Source organism: Dromiciops gliroides, chromosome 2 (genome assembly GCF_019393635.1).
Source record: "Dromiciops gliroides isolate mDroGli1 chromosome 2, mDroGli1.pri, whole genome shotgun sequence".
Lineage (NCBI taxonomy): Eukaryota > Metazoa > Chordata > Mammalia > Microbiotheria > Microbiotheriidae > Dromiciops > Dromiciops gliroides.
In genome coordinates, this window is record NC_057862.1 from 546,610,979 (window position 1) to 546,619,264 (window position 8,286).

Below are 8,286 nucleotides of genomic sequence, written 5' to 3' on the forward strand. Positions count from 1 at the left end.
TCATAGATCTAATTCATTAAAACCTGCTCCTAAAGAAAACCTATCATGACCCCTTTAGTTACTAATGACTGCCCCAATTATTCTGAATTCTTCCTATGTCTGTTTTGTATTTATGTCTCTGTGAATATATTGTCCCCCACCCCAAAGAGAATACAAAAATCCTTGGCTCCTCACTTGCTCAGAGTACGTGCTTAATAAATGCTGTTAAACTGAACTAAATGTATCTGAAACATGATTTGGTTTGGAGTAGAGCTCTTCTAGCTCTAAAAATCGAGTCTGGGAAACCTTTCCAGAACAACAAGCCAACCAAGTAGAAGTCTTGAAGCTTATTATCATCCACAAATATTTGTTGGAATGCCCTACTGTGTAGGTGCAAAGCATTTGGATAGGTGTTGGCATATGACCATTTCCTTCTCCTATTAGTGCTCTAATTTGCACTACCATTATTTACACTAAGAGAAGAAATATGCTGTCTCTTTATGTCTTATTAAGAATTATTCTCACTATTATCATCATCCTTTAAACACTCCCTCAAATGTGAAACATGGGTTTCCTCTATAGACCTCACATAGCATTTTGTTTTGTACCTCTCTGATGCACATATAATCTATTCGTGTATATTACAGTTATCTAGATTTGTGGATTATCCCTCTACCAGACTGGGAACTCCATTCGGGTAGGAGCAGGGTCTTGCCTAAAGTTTGTATTTACCCCAGTGCTCAGCATGATGCTCTGAAAGCAGTCGAGGCTTAATAAATGTTTGTTGTGTTGTCATATCATTCTGATAGTAATAACGGTTTGACATCTTTGAAGAGACAGAGAGACTATAGATATTGGTCACATCCGGGACACCCAAAGACAGAAGAACGGAGGCACTGGTTTGGTGGGATTTCTAAGAATGTCTTCTTTAGAGCACAGTACAGTAGGTGTTAAGGATCTACTGTGTATAAATTCTTTGGTGAAAGAACTTATGACTGTACATCCCCTTGGACAAGTTGCAGGTTGGCAGCTCTAGGATTCAGTGTCCGACTTCTGCCATCACTCAAACAAATCACAGCAGGAGGGAGGAGTGCTTTCACCTCCCTGGAGGCAAGAGAGGTATAGGGGTTGTCAAGAACTAAGAAAAGTTCCTAGAGGAGACAAAGCTAACAAAAGCTTACCTATTTACACAGCATTTTATGGTCCACAAAGTGCTTTCTTCTCTTCATTGCTGCTGGTAAGATTGTTAGCACAAGTGTGGTCATCCCCGTTCTACAATGAAGAATATGGCATCTAGAGTATTTGTGTGATTTAGCTAAGTCACGAGGGCAGTAGGGAGCAGAGGCATGGCTCAAACACAGGTCTTCCGACTTTACATTCGGTTCATAAATGTGGATGAAAGGAGGCACAGTCTGCTCTGCCGTCTGAGAATCAGGCCTGGGTTCTGCTCACCACAGTGCTGATGGTCCTGGTAAGTCCCTGCGGTCACCTCCTATCCTGGTTTCTACCACTGAATAGTGGTGAGAAAGACATTATTTTAGAGAAGGGAAGGACCTCAAAGATGATCTAACCACAGAATCACAGATCTGGAAGGGATATGAGAGATCATATCAATAACCTCATTTTTCAGATGGGGAAACTAAGGCTCAGAGAGGTTAGGTCACATAGGTAGGTAGTGGCAAAACTAAAATTTGAAACTAGTCCTCTCCACTACACAGTACTACTACAGCAGTCACTGTCCATATGAGGAAACTGAGGCTGAGTGTTGAAGTGACTTACGATCATAAGCTCAAGAGTTAGTAGAGACTTTAGAGACCATGCTGTCCAGTCTCCTATTGCCCAACATTTCAAAGTCAGCACTTGGCAGAGTGGAGACTCGAACCCTAAACTCTTGCCTTCTAGGCTATCATGCTTTCCCTTGTCTCTTTCCCCGTCTCTAGGAAACTGTTAAGCAGAGAATAGTAGGGGCAGCTAGATGGCTCAGCAGATAGAGCACTGGCCCTGGAGTCAGGAGTACCTGAGTTCAAATTAGGCCTCAGACACTTAACACTTAATTAGCTGTGTGACCCTGGGCAAGTCACTTAACCCCAATTGCCTCACTAAAAACAAAAAAACAAACCCCAAAAAAAGAAGAAGAGAATAGTAATACCTATCTATTTAGTGCTTGGAGATCCTCCTGCAGAGCCATCTATACTGGTTTTCCATGCCAAAGGCAAGGATTTCAAGCTTCACCAACTACCCCAATTCCCAGACTGAAAAAGAGAAGTGGAAGAAATCGTTGCAGGGAGGAGGATCGGAAGCTATGTTTTTCTTGCACTTCAGTACCCAATGTGCTCTGGAAATAGAACTTGGAAGCCTAGTTTCCAGCCCCAGGCGGCTTTGTTCCCAGGCCCTGCTTGTTTGCCAGTGGCCCTCGGGACTTTCTTTTCAAAGGAGAAAGGGAACCAGGGAAATATTTTGAACAGCCCCTCCCAGTGTGCCTGTCCCCTCGCTCTCCAGGAAAGGCAAGTTTCGGGAGGCATTTGCAGCTCATGGAAAACAATTAAGTCCCTGAATAGAAGGCATCAGCTCTCAGGAATGGGAAAAAATTGGCTCATGGGTTCGAATGACTTTTTGGGGGCTTGTTGTTGTTTTTAAAGCTGCAAGAATATCTCGTGGCCCTTGGGGACTTGGTAAAGGGTAGGGGCAGGGGCAGAGGGGTGAGGCCCAGATCACTGAGGCTGCACAACTTCCCGACAGAGAATTCACAATCCAGGGTTGTGAAACCAGCCTCATCACCAGGGAAGTCTGCAGGCTGCACTGGACTCTTTGTATTTCCTGATCTACTTCCCCAGCACCACCCCCGCTGCCTTCGGGGTCCCCCTGTTTCTCTCTACCTGATCCCCCTCCTGCTGAGCTTTGATCCTTCGATAGAAAGAGATTTTCCTCCATTTTGTTTCCAGGGATGAAGAAGAATGGAGCATTGGTAATGAATATGGAAGGGTAAGAGGGGCAGCTAGATGGCAGATAGAGCACTGGCCCTGGAGTCAGGAGTACCTGAGTTCAAATCCGGCCTCAGGCACTTAACACTTACTAGCTGTGTGACCCTGGGCAAGTCACTTACCCCAATTTGCCTCACAAAAAAACCCAAAAAACCGAAACAAAAAAAATATGGAAGGGTAAGAGCAGTCACTGAGGGGAAGAAATAAATGTGCTGGAAAGAGCCAGAAGATATGAATTTATATCCCAACACACTAGTCCAAAAGTCAGAATTCAACTCAATTCAGCAAACATTTGTTAAGCAAATGCTAAGACAATGCTTAACTAACATACTAGATTTTCTTACACACACACACACACACACACACACACACACACACACACACTATACAAAGACATAAACAAAACAGTCTGTGACCTCAAAGACCTTACTGTCTATTCCATTTTAAGGAAAGTATCCAGGCCAGCCAAATCTTCATTCTTCTCTGGCTTCCTTTCCTGAAATTTTCAGACTCTCCCCCATGCCCTTCTCTCTCACCCTCCTTTTTTATGTTGTCTTCCTGATTAGAATGTAAGCACCTAGGGGCAGCTAGATGGCGCAGTGGATAGAGCACCAGCCCTGGAGTCAGGAGTACCTGAGTTCAAATCCGGCCTCAGACACTTAACACTTACTAGCTGTGTGACCCTGGGCAAGTCACTTAACCCCAATTGCCTCACTAAAAACAAAAAACAAAAAGAATGTAAGCACCTTGAGGACAGGGATTGTCTTTTTTTCTACTTAAATTTATTTGTATTCCAGTTCTTCACATAATGCCCAACACATACTACTGCTTAACAAATACCTGTTGACTTTACTACTATTAAACAACTGGGGGGTAGGGGGGCGGGTCTGGAGACCTTAGTTCCAACACCTCAATTTACTAGTCTGTGATCCTGAATTTGGAGTCCTTTGATGCCACATTGGTCATCTAGTACAACCTCCTCATTTTATGGTTAGGGAAAATGAGACTTGGAGAAGGAAGGCAAACAATTTACAAATTTGTTACAAATGTTGTAAGCACTAGATCCAGCATCTGAGCCCAGGTCCTTTGGCATCAAATTCTGTGCTTTTCCCACTACGCTCTAGTGGAAGTTACCTAGCTACTCTCTGCCTCAGTTTCTTCATCTGTAAAATGGATTGCATTAGGAAATGGATTGTATTAGATGACCTTTTTGGGTCCCTTCAAGTTCTAATAGTCTAATGTTAATATATTTATTTGAGTAGCTGTTAAAAGTTCAACCCTGGAACACGGGCTGATGGCTGGACTTTCTAATTCATTCTGACCTAAAAGGTTCTCATTACTGGTAAATTCCATGCAAATCAACTTGATATTTTTGAGTGAACATCTCAAAATAGGTTTGCAACACTAACCCCCTGTGGCAGCTTCTCACTGTGCAATGCAATCAGCACAGAGATTTCATGGAGAGCTTGCCTCAAAATCTTCTCCCAGCTGGCATCCCTATTCCCCAGTTGCTGTGATCTTCCAAATCTCTCTAGTATTTAGAACTGGGAGGGATCTTAGAGATCATACAGTTTAACCCCTTCATTTCACAGATGGGGAGATTGCATCCCGGAAAAACATGTCCAAAGTCACGTAATTAAAACATAGCAGAGCTAGGATAAAACGGGATTTGGAAATCTAATGTTCTCAATGTGCCATAAGTTTGGGGGTGAATGGGGGCCAATGATGCTTTGACCTGGGTTCCTTCAGGATTCCAAATCTGCTTTGCAGGGTTAGCCTCTCTCACCCCATCCTACCCCCAACTCTTCCTTGCGGGGGGAGGGGGGCACCCCCAGCTTCTGGCCCTCTGAGAGTCACAGAGAGGGTCATCAATTGCCCTGGGGGATGGGAGGAAAGGCCTGTGGCACTACAGTATTCCGGATCAACCCTTCTACTACTTGTCCTGAAGGCAAAATTCTGAGGATTCATTTGCCCATAATATGTAGTGTGGTGTGGTAGAAAGGGGTCAAGACCGAGCAGAGCTGTAAGGAGAGAGGGACGATAGAGCTTTGCCCCACGAAGGTCTTGCCCCCTTCCCGCGGCTGCTACCTCCTGCCTCTCCCTGGGCTCTAGAACCCACTGCTCCAGAGACAGACATCCCTGTCTCCTGGTGTGACTAGAGCCCACTAGAGCAGACTGTCTCCTGCCTTCCCTCAATTCCCCCAACATGCCTGAGCTTACGCCTCTAGGACTAGTCAAACGCTATGGGTGGTGACCAACTAGTTATGTGGCCTTGGCTTCCTTTTTCTGAACCTCGATTTCCTCCCCAGCCAAATGAAGGAGTCGTATTAGAGAGTCTCTAAGGTATTTCCCCAGCTCTAACATCCTGTGATCTCTGCTGTATAACCACAGTCCTCTTTTGGAGGCATTCACACAGGATTTGTGTCGAATAAACAAATTCTAAGCGTAAAATCCTCTACACATTTTATAAGTTGTCAGAGATGGGCCTCAGTTTCCTAAACTGTAAAATGAGAGTGTTGGGCTAGGTGATGTTTAGGTTATCCCTTTCACTTCTAAATCTTAATGATTTTATAAGACCTGCCTTCCACTTTTCTCTCCTTCCTCTTTTAACACTCTGGCTATTTCAATCTCTTCACCATGCCCCTTCTCTCTCCTGACTCTGCCACCACCCTGGTGCAGGCCCTTATCATCTGACACCTGGACTATTGCAATAGCCTGCTGATGGGTCTTTCTATCTCAACTCTCTCCTCACTCCAATCTATTCTCCACTCAGAATTTTAATCCTGACTTTTCTACTTACTATCTGTGTAATCCTTGGCGAGGTAACTTCCCTTCTTTGGGACTCAGTTTCCCCATCTGCCTCTGCAAAATAGGGGCTTGAACTCAATTTCTAAGGTCTCTTTCAGTTCCAAATCCTTTGAAAGCTCCATGTTAATGGAGGCATGGAAAATCACTGGAGAAGGCATTTGGGTGGGGGGGGGAGGCTTTCTTTGTCTCTCCACAGCTTAGCACAGTACCTGGCACATAGTAGGTCCTTAATTAATTGCTTATTGGCTTGACTTGGATGGTTCCCTTCCAGTTATAAATTCTATTACATCTGCATCCTTTAAATAATTAGTGGTTTCTCTCCCACCCCCTATTACCCTTTCTATGTACCCTGGGCCACCCTTCATAGAATCACCAATTTGGAGGTAGAAGAGAACATAGAATTATTCATTAATAATCTCTATCAGCACTCTGACCAAAGTCACCCAGGTAGCAATGGGTACAGGTAGCTGGGTTTTGAATTACAGACCTATAACCCTAAAGCTGACACTCTTTCCCCCACTACTTTCCCTTCCTTCCCACTCTTCCTTCCATCTCTTGCTATCTTCCCGGCAAGGGCAATCAGTGTACTCTGGCCAGGCTAGATGGGCTCTAGCCAGCAGAGCTGGGACCAGACTACATTTCCCAGAATGCCCCCAGGTGTGGGGTGTGTGGCGGCAGAGAACGGAGGTGGGACTGAGCCAGTCATACACATGGCTGTAATTTCTCGGTTGAGAGAGAGAGAGAGAGAGAGAGAGAGAGAGAGAGAGAGAGAGAGAGAGATGAGAGAGAGAGAGAGGAGAGAGAGAGAGAGAGAGAGAGAATGAGAATCAAAGCAGCCAGCGTCACATCTAGGAATAGCATCGGAGTGGGGCCAAGTTATTACAGAAGATGGAGTAATCCAGTTAAGTCATTCCTCTAAACACCATTCCTTGTAAGAGAATTAAAATATCGGCTTACATCAGAAAGGGAGAGGGTTAGTTGTGATGGGGCTGGGGGGCCTGGGAAACTTTCCAGAGAGAAGAAGGGAGGGAAGGGGGGAGGGCAGCAGCCCCTTTCCACCTCCCCATCACCCCCCTCTCTGAGCTTCCCTTTCTACCCCCTCCCCCCCAACCAACTGGTCTAAAAGGGTCCTGTTCTGAGGCAAGGGGTCAATAGTTGTCCCAGGGAGGAGAGACAGATTCAGATTCAGTCTTTTGGTGTTAGCAAAGAGGAATTTGGGTTTAAAGGAACAGCTCTTGTTTGGGGAGTGAGGATGGGGGTGCAGTGGGGCAGAGAATAGTGGGGTCTGCCCATCCCTTTCCCTAAAGAGTTTGGATCTTACACGTGGAAGAGGTCTAATCCACTCCTTCATTTCATAAATGAGGAAGTAATCTTCTGATTACCACAAGTAGTAACAGAGTCAGAATTTGAATGCAGGTCCCCGATTCTAAATCCAGCCCTTTCCCAATACATCATGCTGCCTGATGGGATCTTGGAGCCAGAAGGGACTCTTTAAAGTTACAGGAGAAAGTGAGGCCCAGAGAGAATGATTTACTAAGATTATGCTCTCTGGGTCTCACTTTTTCTTTTGAGTCCAGTAGCCTCCTTCTTTGCCAGCTCGGTAGCACAGTGGCTAGAGTCCAGGGCCTGTAGTCTGGAAGACTCATTTCCTGAGTTCAAATCTGTCCTCAGATACTTGCTAGCTATGTGACCCCGGGCTAGTCACTTAACCCTGTTTGCCTCAGTTTCCTCAGCTGTTAAAAAAAATTAACTAGAGTGGCAAACACTCTAGTATCTTGCCAAGAAAACCCTAAATGGGGTCACAGTCAGACACTACTGAAGACAGTCAACAACAACAAAAAACAACAACAAACCTCCTTTCTCTGGGAGGCCCAGAAGTGCTTGTAAGTGTCTCATCTAACTTGTAGTTTGAAGTATCTCCACACCCCCAACCCTGTCACAGTCAGGGTCACCTTAGTTAGGGTAAAGGAAGAACAGGGAGCGCTGAAGGACAAGAGGACTTTCTCAGAAAGGAGAGTGAGGGGCAGGGGGTTCATAGCCAGTCTTCCATTGGGCTACCTTTCTGCCAGACAGCAGGCTGGAGGATAAAACCATTCAGGCCTTCCCTGATTTGCATCCTCTTCAGTTGCCATTGTGGATATTCTCACTTTGTGTATGTGCTATATTCTTTTTTGTTTAATTGTAGCACAATGTTATAAGATGAACATGTTACATATAGAGATAATTTTTCGAACCTTAATAGTATGCTTTCTCCACCCCCAGTTACATGTAAAGATAGTTTCAACATTTGTTTTTGTAAGATTTTGAGTTCCAAATTTTTCTCCCTCCCCTCTCCCCAAGACAGAAAGCAATCTGATAGAGGTTATATATGTACAATCATATGTGTTATATTCTTGAGAAGAATATAATCCCTCTGAGATCAGGGACTTTGGATTTTTGTTTTAGGACTAGACTTCAATAACAGGCCAGGGATAGGGAGAGTGATTGGACTAGGCACGGACAGGCGATTTCATTGGTG